We start from the raw sequence: 16,830 nt of genomic DNA on the forward strand, positions 1-16,830 counted from the left end.
TACATGTATATGCATTAGATGTGCTCAGCAAAAGAAAGGAATGTTTGCTTAATGACATCTCAGCATATTTTACATTTTAAATTATAGCTATAAGGTTTTTCCTATAGACAGAGCAGTGCATACCACAGAACATGAGGTACTAGTTGAAATAGGAAAACATTTGACCTGTCCATCAGCCATCAAACCTATGCCTATCACACTGCATGCAAGTATTCTGCCACCCCATGTTCACCAAAAAATATTGTTAAAAAGTTCTTTTAGTTGTAAAAATATTAAATTTTTTTTATAATCAATACAACTTGAATTGCTGACTCCACCTAGCAATGACTCATGTACACATTTTATTTTGGTTTGAGCCGCGTCGAACAGATCGGTATTGTAATCGTGTTGCATGTCAATAATAGAATTAAAATGCCTTTCTCAGCCGCATTGGTTAAATCCATTACAATAAGGAATCCAATAAGTATGATGACAAGGGGAGCATTTATTAAGTTTGTCTAGGCACACGGCTTCAATAAGAGTTGTCCGGCTCACGTTAAATGACAATTAATAACATGCACTGCACCATGTAATGGAACTGCTGAACATTAGCTCCCACACCCCCTGGCATTATCCGCGCCACTCGTAATGGCTGGGTGTTTGTCATATTATATAATTTAATTGACGGCAAGTTTCACACTTTTTTTTTCTAATTTCCATACTGAAGGTTGACAACATGCACCCCCCAAGGCTTGACAGCATGTACATGGCCCCTCAAGGCTGGTATGATACGCTTGGTGATTAATTTCTTGCAGTGATCGGTTAATGGAATATGCAAGAAGTATATGACCATGAGAATATTTGCTTTAGGACATGATGAATAAGCAACAGGTATTAGAGATGGACTGTCTGTCTTCAGAGTTGATGATGACAAATGCTTTAATTAAAACCCTGCAGGCCAGGATTACATTATACGTGTATCTGTGTTTGGGCGACATACCACTTTAATGAATTATTTTAGTCAACTAAAAATAAAAATCCAAATTATTGTTTTAGCAAAACTGAAGAAACCCTCACCTACATTTTATTTATTGATCATTTAATGTTATTCCTGATTACCAATTTATTTTAAAGAAAACACATTTTGTAAAAATATAAATTGTAAAAACTTTTATTAACTTTTTTTATATAGTTTTTAAAGGACATTTTCTAAATTTAAAGTAATATGGTACAATTAATTGTTAAGAATTAATGAATTCTTATGAATAATTAATACTGGATACTCTGTATGCGATGCAAAAAAAATTGAAGTTTCACCACTGGAATATTTTAATACATATCTTTTTGTTTATCAAATATGCTCCTAAAATAGCATTCTAATTTGCATATTTATTACATGTCATGACACTGCAATACCTGTTTTATTACATCAATATTATTTCTGATATGCATTATAAATATTGATGTGAACGATAACAACAATAGTATGAGATGGATTAAATCAATAATGAAAAAAAATATCTACTCTGTATGCCAAGATATATGCTGGTGTGGCTAATTTCAATCGCCATCATTGTGTGCACATAGCATGCAGTAAGATCAATCTATTGTATTGAAGAATGCTTTGCTTGTGCGAATAGAGCTGCCAATAAACATGAGTCGCATTTCAATTAACGCCATTGATTAGTTCCATGTTATCGACACTCAATCTGTAAAAATCCTGAAATATTTAATGTGTACATCGTGGAATGGAAAAGCGCCTGTCAGGCATATGAAATCAAGCGAAAAGCCTTTGTATTAGGATTAACTGTCAGCATTGACGTCCATACATCATTTAGTGGTGTTGCAATTCTCCGTAAAGAGCTCACGAAGCCTGCAACAGGACACGGAGGTCTATACCCACGTGACGACAGCGTACGTATCAATACGAAGCAATTTGAGCTCGACTGATAACCTCAACAATACCACGGTTATATCACACCACCAAACCACAAGTGTGTCCTAGAATCCACTATTAATTATTCAACGTATTTTACAATGCGGTGTTATAATTATTCAGTGTCCATTATAAAGCACACAAACTTCATCTAATGCATGTATTTGCTTTAGATTAATAATTATAGAGCTTATTGAAAATCTATCTATTACTGACAATTGATCACTGGAGTATTAATTATGACAGTGATTAAATGGGCAATTATTTAATCCATCATTGTGGTCTTACAAAGTGATAGAGAATATATGAATGCAGGAAAGAAGGAAACAAGAAAGAAAATAAGCGGAAAAAAAGGAAACAGGAAAAAAAGTAACGAAAAGAAAGAAACACCCCATATATACTAATTTATACTAACGTTTTTATTAATATATACTAACCCTAACCCTAACCCTAACCGTCACCCTAACCCACTAATCCTAAACCTAACCCTAACCCTCTTTCTTTCTTTCTGTTACTTTTTTTCCTGTTTCCTTTTTTCCTACCCAATTTTGTTTCTTTTTTTTCTGGTTCCTTTTTTCCTGTTTCCTTCTTTCCGTTTACCAGAATTTATAATAAAGTTTTGGCAAACATGTTAGCTGCTGCGTAACTCATAATTAACTATACAGTAAATAATTTCCATTTCATTAAATTGAAAAAAACTAAACAAAACAACATGTCAATATGTACAGGTATATTAACTTATACTTCTGGTTTGTCTTAAGAAATATTAAGACATAACAAAACAAGCACTGCTAAGTCTGAAGTGATGTTTTGTGAATAAAACTGTGACAAACTTAACTAAATGGCAGCACTGTCATCAATTCAGGCCAAGTTATTGTTACTGCATTTGTTTTTAAAAGAAAAAGAAAGAAAGAAATGTTTTATTTAATGATGCACTCAACACATTTTATTTACGGTTATATGGCGTCAGACATATGGTTAAGAACCACACAGATTTTGAGAGGAAACCCGCTGTCGCCACTACATGGGCTACTCTTCCGATTAGCAGCAAGGGATCTTTTATTTGCACTTCCCATAGGCAGGATAGCACAAACCATGGCCTTTGTTGAACCAGTTATGGATCACTGGTCGGTGTAAGTGGTTTACACCTACCCATTAAGCCTTGCGGAGCACTCACTCGGGGTTTGGAGTTGGTATCTGGATTAAAAATCCCACGCCTTGACTAGGTTCCAAACCCAGTACCTACCAGCCTGTAGACCGATGGCCTAACCACGACACTACTGAGGCCGGTATATTATTAAATAGAGAATGCTACACCAGTGGCTGTTAGATACCATTTATCTCACTAGTCATTTTGAAACGTATCTAATCAGCGAAATTAGCAAGATGAATACATTTTTAAACAGCAAGTTGCAAGATAAATGGTGTCTAATGGACACGATGGCCTACCACGACGCCACCGAGGCCGGTGTGTTTTTAAAAGAACATGAATGTATTATAACATAATATGTGACAATATAATTACTATAACACTGGTTATTTTTAATCATATTGATAATAATACCATCTAATGACTTTATTATGTAATTCCATTGACCTTTTTACAGTATAATTTTGTTGCAATTATTATGATACCGGTTTACCGTGAACTGGTGTCCTCACTTTAACCTTGGTAACTGTGCCATTAATTTGCCGTGTGCATTAAGTGATCGATTTGCCACAAGCAGTATATTTCATTAGTTTGTCGGTGGAATTACGTCTAAGATTGTGCCTGATATCGTTAGTCTTCTGCCATTTGTTTGTCCTCAGAATTATGGTGTTAGTTTGGCATCTGTGTTACATGGGTGACTCTTGTGATTATATCGACAATTTATTAACTTTCTTAAACTCAAGAAGCAAACATGTCCATTATGTCAGCTTCTCCAATCTGACTTTATTTCAGAGAAGGAAGGAAATGTTTTATTTAACGCACTCAACACATTTTATTTATGGTTATATGGCGTCAGACATATGGTTGAGGAACACACAGATATGGAGAAAGAAAACCTGCTGTCACCACTTCATGGGCTACTCTTTTTGATTAGCAGCAAGGGATCTTTCATATGCACCATCCCACAGACAGGATAGTACATACCACATCCTTTGTTACACCAGTTATGGAGCACTGGCTAGAATGAAATATAGCCCAATGGGTCCACCGATGTGGATCAATCCTAGACTGATCGCACATCAACTGAACACTTTACCACTGGGCTACGTCCCGCCCCATATTATTTCAGAGAATGAGGGTGGGATCTAGCTCAGATGGTAGAGCACTTTGGTTACAGGATCGAACCCACTCAGTGAACCCTTTCTCCAATAGTTTTTCCCCCATCCCAACCAGCGCCCCATCACTGGTATATGAAAGGCAATGGTACTTGCTGTGTTGTCTGTGGGGAAGGTAAAAAAAAAGATTCCTTGCTGCTAATGGAAAAATGTAGCAGGTTTATCAAATGGTTGACAGCCAATAGCTAATGTTGAATAAAGCAATGTGTTCTAGTGGTGGTGTTAAATAAAACAAACTTTAACTAAGCACCTATTCAAAGAATGTCTTGTTGGAATCTATTGGGGATGGAGGGTTATTCTTGCCAGATTTGTTGCTTTTTATGTTTATACGTCAATTTCTGTTTGAATAATCCAAGCACATTTTGTTTTTACAAATCTGTGTTAATACTTTACAGTGTCATTTCTGTCATGGTTAATTCATTAGGGGTTGTAAACTCTTCTTAAAATAATTTTGATATGGGCTGCTTATTGAGGTCTATTTTGTTTTTAAAATCAGTCTTCAAATTTCATTTTCTCCACATTTTTCTCAAGATGGTCCCAGATGCCAGGCTGCATGTGCATGATTAGAAAACCAGCACAATGATGCATCAGTATGTTTTCAGAGTTAAATCTCTAATAACATCCCCACTCTTAATATTCAATTACATGATATTTATAAAAGAAATAATATGCAGTTAAAGTTAAATTAGAATAAAGTAGTAAATGTCTATAGTCAGGGCTTCTAGATTATGGTAGCCCCACTCCAAAGGCTAGTGATATTCAATTTTGGGCCAGTAAATATCTACTATTGCCACGCCCGATGGCTAGTGAAATGTTTTTGGTCAAATATTGCAGTTATTTTTTAAAATGTTAAATATGAACATCCTGCCCCCATCCCCCAATGTTAGTGTTTTTAAGTTCTATCCCCCTTTTTTTAGGTGACATATCCAATTACTATTATTACAATTATTTAGTAAAATTATATTAACGTAAAGTAAAGTAGGGCTAGTGAACTTTTAATCATGGCTAGTAAATGTTTTAAATCACTGATCCCAGGGCTAGTGGATTTTATACGAATTCTAAAAGCCCGGCTATAATCCTTCCCATATTATGGAATTTACTACATGTATAAGTTATTTATTTCTGAACCGATTGTTTTCTAAATTAAATCTGAAATAGCACACAAAAATAGTACTTTCTTGTTATTTCCAAAACACTTTCACCTTTTTGTTACATCAAACCAAACTAAAATTATGAACAAAAAACATTTTTATAGGAGGATGGGATGGACTAATAGTTGTTTCATTAGGTGTAACAAAATGTGTAGAGTATACACAGTACACTGTAACTCCAATGTTTTTAATTAAATGTAGTAGGCGGATCATATATAAAATATTACACTCACACACACCATGCACACTACTGTGTGCATCATGCAATACCCAACTCATTTAATATTTATCCAGTGACTAGCCCTTGATAATATAATAATTTCTATGTCTGACATTTGATAACAGTCTCATGACGTACCACTGAAGGCAACACAACAATGCTCTTGAAGGCAGTCAGACTGATCAATATGAAATACGATGCAAGCTAAAGTCAGCTAAAGTATGTCTCATTAATAAAATTAATCATTAATATGATACATATATGTGTGCCTTTCGAAACTAAATGACTGGTATATCAAATGCTGTCCTGTCTATAACATGCAGTATGTCCTGCATATAAAAGATCCCTTATTATTAATGGAAAAATATAGCGGGTTTCCTATTAAGACTATATGTCAAAATTACCAAATGTTTGACATCCAATAGCTGATGATTAATAAATCAATGTGCTCTAGTGGTGTTGTTAAATATGATTGATATATATATATATATATATATATATATATATGATGATGACCATGACATTCCATTCTTAAACTGATTTCAAAAGTAAAACTCCTATTATAACATGTTGGTTTTATGATTCTTCACTAAACCAATATTAATGAACAAACTATACAGGCTCTGCTGCTTTCGGAATGACCAATTACTAGTACTTTAATTATGTTCTTTAAGTCACAATGTATATTGAGTCTAGTTAAACATTATGCTTGCTAATGGTTTGTTCACAATAACATCTTTTTTCCCCCATAAATGCTGCTACGGAATACAGATATTATGGAAACACAACTCTTGCAGTAATCATAATCTCCATAACACATTAGAAAACCAAAGTCAGATGGAGTAAACACAATACCAACAAGATCCAGCATCAATTTACCCATCATCATTTATCTTTACTTGCAGCGTAGATAATGGAAGGCTTAAAATTTTGTCTTTTTTTCACCCAATCAAATGATAAAATGTGTCATTTCAGTATTAAGTGTATTAGAGTACATGTGAATGACAGGAAATTTGTCTCGGTGGTGGCAACGGCACCACTGTGGTGGAGATGCTAGACCACGAACGGTTTAATTGATTGCACTAGATAGTTTTTGTATGGGCCGTTTTGCTTGAGCACCTGAAGGTCTTTTTAACATGGTCCCGCTTTTACTCTAATCCATTTGCAATGACAGTTCTCCAATGATCAATTGGAAATTGCGTGTACCTGTCATTCAATCTTTGTCTCTTGCTGATGCCACTCAACTCTATCCACAGTTTTATTGTGATGCATTAAACAGCTCACCCACCTTTGGGAGATTCCAGTAGCAGTGACAGATAGTTTATTTTATGATTTTTTTTTTTTTTAATGTGATAATGATTTATTTTTTTTAATTTCAAAAGTGAACTATGATTTATTACACAATAATTTTTTTTTATTTTTTATTATTGTTTTAATATTTTTGACAAAGCAAAAATGTGAATATTCTTCAAAATAATGTTTAAAAAATACAGTGAAACCTATCTAAACTGGACCCTGAAAATACCTGAATCCTGTCAAAACCGGGTGAGTTTCATGGATCCGGAGTTTCTAAATTCTAAAACATGACCCTCTAAACACTGGAACCTGTTTAAATCAGATAAATATTAGGTCCCCAGCATGATCTGCTTTAGACAGGTTTCACTTTACATGTATTACGAAATATTGATACTTTTTTACTTTTAATGTAACTGCATGAGTATGCCCATATTTTGGAAAACAATAAATTCCTAAATAGCTTGACCTTTTGTCCTACCAACTGTATATGTAATTAAAAAATAATAAAGTGTTTTTCCACCCTTTTTTATTACACTATTTGTGATAATTGTTACTAACACTATTTTTTTTTATATATTTTTTTTTATATAATAAAGAATACTGGTGATATAAAAGATCTGTTGCACTACTTAATCGGAGTAACTTATGTGGCAGCAGAAGATTTCATATACATGATTTAAACTAGTGATATGTCACAATAACCATGTTTGACACCAAAGAGCAATGGTTTAAAAAATATGCTTAGAAGCACTTCCATAGTGACTGCATGATGTTAAATTTCTTAGCCAAATTTTAAATTTCAAATACATTTTATCACTATTGTATCTAAGGATTTCTTGCTGTTAAGACTCATATCAGATGACCATAAGCTTCTGGCGTAACAAACCATTAGCTTCTAGCATAACAAATTCTGACTACCATAATCAAATTCTGGTGGTCATTTAATTGACAATGAACAGGATTTTTCTAAATTCAGTCATGATCAATTAAACAGCCAACAAAGATCATTTCAGGTAGTCTGTAAATTTTACTTCAGCATTAAGCAGCATTAAGAACCTAACATCAAGAAATGATTGGATTCAGTAATAATAAATACAAATATATATATATATATATATATATATATATATATATATATATATATATAGGTATTCAAAATTGAAAAAACATCTTGAAAATGTAACGTCAGTCACTGAGGAATATTGCTTTAAAAGATGTCATCAAACAAACATCCCTTTTCTTTCCTTCTACCATCACACTGCATTCATCCTGCCCAAATTACTCTGAATTCAGCCTTCATGTAGACAGCTAGTATATTAACCTAGGACAAAAAAACATCTCTACATAAAGGTTACAGCAAACGTGGTGAAGCAGCTCAACAGAGAATGACGTCTCAATTGATGACATCTCTTGCAGGTCCTCTAGGTACACGGCGATCTAGCCATTGAGGAAGACCTAATCAAGTAATACTGCCGGGCACACCGCACACTGTATTGGGTTTGTTTATATACGCCATCCAGCCTTTTGCCACATTCTGCAATCCCTCACTACGTCTCTGATTGCATTGAAGCAAGGAAAATGGTTCTTTGACAAAGCTGTGGTAATCAATAACGCCAGCAGCGCTCAAGAGTGATCCAAACCGTAATAGAGCGGGCAATCCTCCATGCTTGCAGCCATCCTTGTGACCAGGGCCTCGATACTCACATTAAACAACAATATCCATTTAATTAAACCGTCAAGTCTCAACATTTATGTGGTGTTAAGATACATGTACTTAACAGACTGTAGACCATTTACCGGTACCATGTAAGAATTTGTCAGTAAAATGTTAAGTCAGGATGCAGTGACCTGCTACTGAATAATCCAACAGCCCTGTACATGGATATCACAGATGTAGGTTCTTTCCATCCTCAAAACTAATACAAATATACTTCATTAACATTTTTCAAACCTTAAATTAATAACCTGACAATAATTAAAGCTGATAGATACTAGGATTGCATCCCAGAACCAGCTCCCACCCAGAATAGGTGTCAAAGGGGAGGTGTAAGGCCATACACCACACTTACAATACAAAGACCTCTCTTATTAACCACAAACAAGTAATGATGAACTCACAGTCCTAGACAAACAGCCCAGCAAGCCAAGGTGTTTACCTAGGACCCAGAACAACATGCTTGAACCTTACTTATAAGCATGAAATTCAGGTGCATTAAAACAACTATAAAAAAATATTGATTTAATTTTTAAAAATATGAAGCGTTATTGCCATGTTACAGTAACCTAGTCAATTAACTGGGGTGGATGCTTAATGCTGTAAAATAATCTTCAACAAATTTCACAGCTGTTTATTTTTTTCCACAACAAACAGAAATAATATAGTATAATTCTGTCTATAAACGTAGCAGTTTATTGAAAACATAACAATATAAGCTTTTTTATCTTTAGTGTTTTCTTCTTCTTTTACCGAGTTCTGTTAAAACTATAAAGGAATTAATCTGAACTGTACATAAACACACCTACCTTTTAAAAGATGTTAACAGTAACCTGGTGATCCCTAAACATCTCCTGAACACAGAAATGCAGATTTAAATATGCAGATGATAAAGATCAAACACATGGTCCAAACATATCTTGCTATATAATCCCTCCTCTGCATGTGTCATTCAAACACCAGAGAACGCATTCAACAGCAGCAATGCAAATGAACAGCTCCGCAGTAAGTATGTGGACTCTTTTAGCTCGGAGAATCAATGACAGAATAATTCTCTAGATCTGCTACAGCCAGACCTATACACATGCAGCCTTCGCAAAGCACAGACTGTTACAGCTTGTTTGACAGATCCTACTAATCCTAGCCCACAGCTCGAAGCAGGAACCTTTCTGTGATTAACTGGAGAGCTGAGGTACGAGATGGTCCAGACAAAATACCTTTCTGAGAGGGTTTTTCCTCCTGACAAGTGATTGATGGCGTGTCCCAGTGCTGGATCGCCAATACAGTTAGCTGCAGGCTGCCAGCCGTACCAACTCCAGACGTGGACCACCAACTACAAATACCAATCACAAGGCAACGGTCAATAATTCCACAGGCTGCTGATGCATGCTGTGTGCAAATAACATCATCATATCGCAGTCAATCGCTCTGCTTTTTTCTTTTTTCTTATAAAAGAAGTATTGTAAGATGTGTTGTATGGTAAGATGGAATGAATGAATGAATGTTTAATGACACCCCAGCACGAATAATACATCAGTTATTGGGTTGTCAAACTAAGGTAAATACATCAATAAAATGATGATAAACATAAAAAAAGAAGAAATTTCAAGAGTTAAATTAAAACACAGTGTAAGATCAAGTTTGTTTTTGTTTAATAACACTACTAGAGCACATTAGTTTATTAATCATCAGCTATTGGATGTCAAACATTTGGTAATTTTGTCATATAGTCTTAGAGAGGAAACCCGCTACACATTTTCATTAGTAGCAAGGGATCTTTTATATGTACCATCCCACAAACAGAATAGCACGTTAACAAAGGGGAAGTAACTCAACCTCAAAAGCTTAGATTTTGCATAGAATAGAATAGAATAGAATAGATGTTTAACTACACCCCAGCATGAAAAATACATTGGCTATTATGTGTCAAACTATGGTAAAGGTTTAGATTTTTATTGATTTTTGTGTTGGATAAATTGATCATAATATGTTTACGAATGGAAAAAGTTAAAGGTTGATTTGTTTAACGACACCACTAGACCACATTGATTTATTAAGCATCGGCTATTGGAGGTCAACCATTTGGTAATTTTTGACATACCGTCTTAAAGAGAAAACCTGCTACATTTTTCCATTAGTGGCAAAGGACACACTAGCACAAAAATACACATCAGCTATAGATGTCATAAAAGGTACATGGAAATATTATTTATACAATTATGTAAAACCACAGTGTAACAATCTTTTATATGCAGCAACCCACATAGGGTATAGCACATATCACAGTATTGGATATACCAGTCATGGTGCACTGGCTAGAACGAGAAGTTCACAAAGGGAAAATCAGTCTGTTGCAAATGTCCCATATATATACAAGTGTATGATAAATATCAAAGTAAAATACACTGAACCTCACACTTTTAATAGTTCCATATACAGTGGGAAGTGATGAAAGCTTCACGTGGACTACATGCTATAATGACCATCATCTGTCAGGACAAGCCATTTGGTTTTACATGGAGACATTAACACTGTGGACAACTCTTGCGATGAGTTACAGTTAATGACTGCATGTTTCTCACATACACCGATATCTTATGCCGATATCTTATGCCGGAGAGCTCAGATTCCACAGATACAGGAACCAACGTCCCATTCCTCCCACTCAGCACAGCGTTTGACAGCCAACTGGAATGACATACAGGATTCGCACAAATATTCTCTTCCATTGCTGGAATGTCCAAGACATTTTTTGCACATTCATCCGATAGCCAGAAAAACACCAAGGTGTAGAGACTTGCAGCATGCAGGGTCAGAGGCGAGTCAATGTTTTGGCAGACATTGGCAGGTTTGACAGTGACCTATGAATGCATGACAGGGCATGCAGCGCCATCTATCATGGAAGAAAGGAGCAGCAGTAAAAGTAGAAATGCAGATTTTTTGGTTGTGCTAACACAAAGAAAAATATGAATATAAATTATGTTTTCTGCCAGCATATTTAAAAAAAAAAATTTTTTTATGCTTTATGGTATTTGCAGAAACAGACCTGCTTTCATACAGACTGTCGTGCAAATACAAGAGTTTTGTTATCACTTCTTTCTGTAGACATAATATACCCATAGAACCAGGCAAGGATCATTCCCATGATTTGTCAGACCAGAGGTAATGTCTGTAACCACTCCAAACTTTCCCCATATTTACATTATGCCAGAAATGCTCTGTGCTGTGCAAAGAAAAGGAAAGGAAATTAATGCTTGTTTAACTCCACACTTCAGCACATTTTAAACTACAGATATTTGGTGTCTTAACAGTCATTTTGACACTAGATCTAGACAGAATTAAATAGCAGCAAGGTTTCTTTTTATATGCAATGTCCCCCAAACACAGAACAGCACATTCCATCGCTGTTGATATACAGGTCTTGGAACACTAGATGTGACAGGAAATCAAGACTAATTGGTTCACCGATGAAAATTGACCTTAAGATCCATCATAACTCAAACATACATATGTAATTTGTTTAAAATGAGAAACTTTGTTTCTAATTTTCATTATTATTCATACCTACCTAGTACGGTAAGTTGAATAAGACTAACACTTTGTAAAAGATTGATATTATTATATATTTCTTTTTCTTCTTTTTGTCCGAATTTGCACCCACACCAGTCAAACACACAAACTGAAACACACACTCATGCAAGCAAATTACAATCTATCACCATCAAGCACCAATAAAGAATTTTTCCCCAAGATTTTTTTTTTTAAAGCTTTAGCAATTGCTATGCTCGGCGTCAAATTAGCACGTCCATAAATCAGCATTTTTTCTGCCTGTCTGTCAAAGTGTTGCAGTACAGTTCACGTGGCACAATTCATGAAGCACCAGCATCACGACACTCACAAAGAACTCAGTCATTGTCATTAGCGCATTGTGAAGAAAATCGTTGAAAGAAGCAGTTGACAAAGTCAAGATAGAACAGCCTCTTGATAAACGTACAGGTGGGAATTACTGCGCACTCAAACTCTCGTTACAGAATTGCTGCACCACTGAAGCTCGTTACGGAATTACTGCACCGCTGAACCAGGTACTCTCTTCAGAGACGACAGTCAACAGTGCAGTAAAGACAAAACGGGATCTTCTTCTTGTCAAATCAAAATGTTGCAGTTTGTTAGTTTTTTTTTTTTTTTAAATGATTAGAAATTGTTTTTGAAAAAAGCTACAGAAAATAAATATATATTAGAACATAGTATATTCAGGCCTAAAAAAAGGGAGAATGAATATTAAATGTTATATTACCAGTATACGAGGCACTGGATAGAGATTCATGAAATCATGCGCTATTTTGCCAAATGCCCATTCGACTCTGCATTGTGCAGAGATACAGCCCTGATCATGTGTTTTGTTGTTCAGATACATGCAACTTTTATTAATACATCAGACAGCACCTAACACTACATTTGGACTTTACAATTATTCCTTTGGTTGCAATGCTTACATGTACACAATCGATGTTTCACTGAAAAATAAAACTACTATATGCACACACTTTCTCCTACAAACTGTACAACATATATTGTTACAGAACATCAAGGAAATAAATGCAAATATCTCACTTCCCCCCAATCTGGACTCTATGTTCTGTGTAACGAAAACACTAAAGGCTCAACAGATTTGATTTTGCTGCAGTTAATTTCAACATTATCCACTTTGAAAGTGGTGACGGCTCTTTCATTTCAAACAATTTAAAATGTTCAAAGCCAGCGCAATGGACACGGAAATGACATGAAATGTAGCCCACGTAATCAAAGGGTCAGTTAACACAGACAAAAAACAATTAGATCTTGGCTTTATTGGAGAAATGTCACTCTGCGGCAGTGTGGGATGAGAAGCAGATGAGTATTCCAGGGTCAATTTCCACGTTAGATGAGATGATCGCACGCGCACGCGCACACACACTGCAGACAATATAAACCTCCCTCAAAATACAAGTTCTCTATTTACTTTTTTTTTTTCTCATTGTTGCATGAATATTTTGGTCTAAACACATTACAATTCAAAATACTGGACTGCCTCTCAGAGTATTCTGGGTCAATTTTCACATTGGATGAGATGATATATCTCTGTCTGTCTGTCTCTGGTTTTCTCTCTCTCACACACACACACACACACATACACACACACACACGATGCATACAATATAAACATCCCTCGAAATACGAGTTCTCTACTCATTTCTTTATATTTTTAGATTACTCACTGACATTGCACTTTTTTTACTCATTGCTGCATGAATATTTTGGTTTAAACAAATTACAATTCAAACTACTGGACTGCCTCTCAAAGTATTCTGAGGTCAATTTTCACATTAGATGAGTTGATTGCACACACATGCACGCACACGCTATGCAGGCAATATAAACCTCCCTCGAAATAGGAGTTCTCTACTCATTTCTCTATATTTTTAGATTACTCACCGACATTACACTCTTTTTTTTTTTGACTCATTGCTGAATATTTTGGTCTAAACAAACTATAATTAAAAATACTGGACTACACTGATTACAGCAACACAGGTTATATTTCCAGAGAAGCAACAGCTGGTTCAGTTGGTAGAGCACTTAGTTGCCTGAGGTGTTTTGATTCAAGAAATGAAGTCCTTATAGTGGATCCATTTTCCAATTTGGTCCCCCCCCCCCCCAACCAGTGCCCTATGACCAGTGTTTCAAATGTGGTATGTGCTGTCCGGTCTGTGGGAAAGTGCATGCAAAACATTCCTAGCTGCTCAAAGAAAAATGTAGCAAGTTTCATCCTCTAAGACTATGTTAGAATTATCAAATGTCTGACATCCTATAACCAACAGTTATAGTGGTATTATTAAAGAAAACCTTTTCCAGCCAGTGCACCATGATTGGTATATCAAAAAGGCTGTGGTATGTGCTATCCTATCTGTGGGAAAGTGCACATAAAAGATCCTTAGCCTTGCTACTAATGGACAAATGCAGAAGATTTCCTCTTTAAGACTATATGTCAAATTACCAAATGTCTGACATCCAATAGCCGATGATTAATAAATCATAATTAATAAATGTTCCAATGGTGTTGTTAAACAAAACAAAGTTTAAACAAAAACTTTTAATATTTACTTTTTCTTAGGTAATTAACACTAACGAAGTTTTTATCTGAATATGAGTGTTGATTACTGTAATACTTGTGCATGCACCGACAGACAGATCCAGTAGCAGGTAAATGCATCAAGCTGCAAGTCCACTGCGGTTCAGTGACGGCCATGTTTACCCAAGCAGTACTGGTTTGGTAGTGCATATAATCACAAACCAATTGCTGGCGTAAACCTGTTATTTTTCTATCCTGTCTGTGGGTTGTCAATCGTAGCCCAGTAGTAAAGTGCTCGAGATTGCCTGATGCGCAGTCACACTAGGATCGATTCCCGTCAACTGGCCCGTCCGGCTATTTCTCGTTTCAGCTGGTGCACCACGACTGGTATATCAAAAGCTGTGGTATGTGCTATCCTGTCTGTGGGATTGTGCATATAAAAGATCCCTTGCTACTAATAGAAAAATGTAGCAGGTTTCCTCTCCAAAACTATGTGTAAAAATTTCAAAATGTTTGACAGCCAATCATTAATAAATCAATGTGCTCTGCCATGTCATTAAATAAAACACACTCACACATGTACTATATTTCAGTTTGTATTTTCATCCAAGTTAGGTTCAAGCACACTGCCCTGGGCACACATACCTCAGCTATCTGCTCTGTTTGTCCAGCTAGGGGTTAATAGTCAATTGTTAGTAGTTAGTAAGAGAGAATGTGTTGTTTTAGCCCTTAATTCACTCTTAACTGGTACACATATACCGGGATCAGTATCCAACACCTCTCATTTTTATTACTTCTGCCCAACAACATAAAAACAGGGCTTCAATTAAACACGGGAAGGCTGGACCCCGCTGGTAATTAATCACATAGGCCTATTAAAATTTGCCCACAGTCAACTATATATTAAACTAGACTATAAAACAGAAACCTTTTTAATTTTGGCCAGTTAACACTCTATATGCAAATGAAACTATTTTTAACCTGAAGGCATATATGTCACAAAATATTTTTTTCAACACAACACTATTTTATGAGCATTTTGAGACAAATATTTATGCATTTTGTTGACCGACTTGTCTTAAATTTCATAAAATAACTATCACAAAATGTGCAGCATTCAAAAACAATTCAAAATATGCCATAAACTAGAACGTTAACAAGGACATGAAATGAAAAAGCAAACAAAAAAAGTTGTAGTCTATTAGAAAATATTTGAAATACATTGCTGACGAAATGACAGAGCCACAGACGTATTTGACACGTGAAATGTTAAGGTATGACAGAAGGTAGAATCAGCGAATTCCACACTGTATTCTTGGAATGCATGGCAATCTTTAATTGTGAGATGTCTACACCTATATGCCCATGTGCCCTGTCTGTCTGTGCACTATCACTTTCAAGCCCAAATAAAAGTCAGCACAGACCATGCAGTAAAAAAGCAATGTACAACCAGGCATCCACACAAGTTCCAGAAAGTGATGTTGATTTGCCTTGAAACCAACAAGTGTTTTTTAACCTTTGAATTGGTTTCAAAACAAGGTATTAGGTGTACTTCATTACTGTTCATTACTGTATGAAAGAATGTTTGTCACTTTCCATTCACAAGTTTCTTCTACAGCTACAATAATTACAAATGGCAAGTGTTTTATTCACATTCTGTTTAGCCATTTGCACTACAGCCAAGAAAGCTACAGTGAAACCAGCTCAATATGACATTTTCTTTTTCAACAGAAACATCTAATAAAATACAAATGTGTGGGATAGCTCAGTAATGTTTAACACCATCTAGAACTTTTTAAAATACAGCATTTTGGTGTGTACCACGAGGTATTGATATTTGAACAATGAAAGCTTATTTTTAAAGTTTGTTTTTGTTTAACGACACCACTAGAGCATATTGATTGATTAATCATTGGCTATTGGATGTCAAACATTTGGTGATTTTGACTTGTAGTTATCAGAGGAAACCCGTTACATTTGTCCATTAGCAGCAAGGGATCTTTTATATGCACTTTCCCACAGACAGGACAGCACATACCATAGCCTTTGACCAGTTGTGGTGCACTTGTTGGAATAAGAAAAAAACTCAATCAGTTGAAT

At 35.4% G+C, this 16,830-nt stretch overlaps 1 protein-coding gene across 3 annotated transcripts in view; it reads right to left on the bottom strand.

Moving 5' to 3' along the window:
- LOC121373986 (teneurin-m-like) overlaps positions 1–16,830 on the bottom strand; it is a 217,200-nt gene that overhangs the window by 147,543 nt on the left and 52,827 nt on the right. The window lies entirely within an intron of this gene.

Source organism: Gigantopelta aegis, chromosome 6 (assembly GCF_016097555.1).
Source record: "Gigantopelta aegis isolate Gae_Host chromosome 6, Gae_host_genome, whole genome shotgun sequence".
In the NCBI taxonomy this organism is placed as follows: Eukaryota; Metazoa; Mollusca; class Gastropoda; order Neomphalida; family Peltospiridae; genus Gigantopelta; species Gigantopelta aegis.